The sequence below is a fragment of the Carex rostrata genome, chromosome 24 (assembly GCF_964058835.1).
Source record: "Carex rostrata chromosome 24, lpCarRost1.2, whole genome shotgun sequence".
Taxonomy (NCBI): Eukaryota; Viridiplantae; Streptophyta; class Magnoliopsida; order Poales; family Cyperaceae; genus Carex; species Carex rostrata.
In genome coordinates this window covers 5,135,733-5,137,251 of record NC_135941.1, presented here as the reverse complement: position 1 = coordinate 5,137,251, position 1,519 = coordinate 5,135,733, and the positions used below count along the sequence as shown (strand labels likewise).

The 1,519-nt window shown below is 35.2% G+C and overlaps 1 pseudogene; it reads left to right on the top strand.

Annotated features, from left to right (window-relative positions):
* Window positions 1–336: 336 nt before the first annotated feature.
* Window positions 337–852, top strand: LOC144575289 (dirigent protein 20 pseudogene; annotated as a pseudogene).
* The last annotated feature ends 667 nt before the right edge of the window (window positions 853–1,519 follow it).

Below are 1,519 nucleotides of genomic sequence, written 5' to 3'. Positions count from 1 at the left end.
TTTTGCAACATATGACATTATTTAATGAGAACAAATAACTGTTGTTATCACCTATTTTACTAAAAAAAAACTGTTGTTATCTATATAACTCTTAAGTGTGGCATTATATTAATAGATTAAAAGGTAAACAGAGATAGTGGGTAGCTTTCAAAATCATCGATGTATTATGTCATCTAACAATTAATTTCCAATGAAAATTGTTAGAGAAGATATATGTTCATGTCACCTATCCGCTTACATTTTAAAATACAAACGAATGATTGACATTTGAAGCAAACCATTATCTCCGAAGCAAAACGAAAAAAACCCTCTCACTACTTGATCATCTCTGCATCCATGGCCATGTCCAATTCTCTCTATCTCTTATGCCTCCTCCTTCCTCTCACCTCAGTTTCAGGCACCTTTGGTACGCTAGAGGAGAAGCAGACACACATCAAATTGTACTTCCATGAGATCATTAGCGGCCCAAACGAGACTTCTTTCATCGTTGCCGGGCCCAACCTAACATCACATGTCTTTGGCGACATCGTCATTTTCGATAACGCGTTAAGGGAGGGGCCTGATCCGAGCTCAAAACTCATCGGGCAGGCTCAAGGTACAAGCATACTTGCATCACAGAGTGATCAATCAGTTCTCACAGCGATTAACTTCGTTTTCACTGAAGGGAGGTACAATGGAAGCACAATTGCGCTTTTCGGCAGAGTTTCTGCATCCGACACTACTGCAGAAAGAACAGTAATTGGAGGAAATGGGCTCTTTAGAATGGCACGGGGCTACGCAATCAGTAGTGTTGTTAATGCTTCGACTGAGTCGTATATAATCGAGTTCAATTTTCACTTGATTCATTATTGAATGATCTGTGTGCGTGTTTATTATGAGCATAATTATTAAGTCTATATATATTGTTTTGTCTGAAGAAAGAGGATATAATTTGAGATTTGTTGGGAGGTTCATTTGTTATGTCTGTTAAGTAATTAAATCCTGTTTACCTACAGAAATGATTCTTAATGTGGCTTTCATGAAGAAAATTATCTCAAATTCTAGTGGGAAGTTGTATCTATCTTCGTAGTTAGCATCTTACAGAATAATTAGATATAAATATATAATCATATATAGTACGGAATTTTTCTTTTTTTAAATTCACTAGTCACATAAAACTTTATCGGAACACAATCATATTATATATATTGGGTGGCACCGTGGCGGTCTTTGAATAGAGATTCTGGTGTACATTTAGCAAAACCGAAATGGGTTGGTCCATATATAACTATCAATTTTAGTTAAGATGGACATCTCCACCTTTTTCATTTGTTTTATTATTTTTATTTTGGGAGAAATACATAGCGAATAATATATATATATATATATATATATATATATATATATATATATATATATATAGAGAGAGAGAGAGAGAGATGGGCTATGGTGCATTGCAATGCATAGGCCATGGTGTGCATTGGATCATAAATCACCGATTCAAAGTTCAAATGACCGATCTAAACCGTTCATCTTGTTC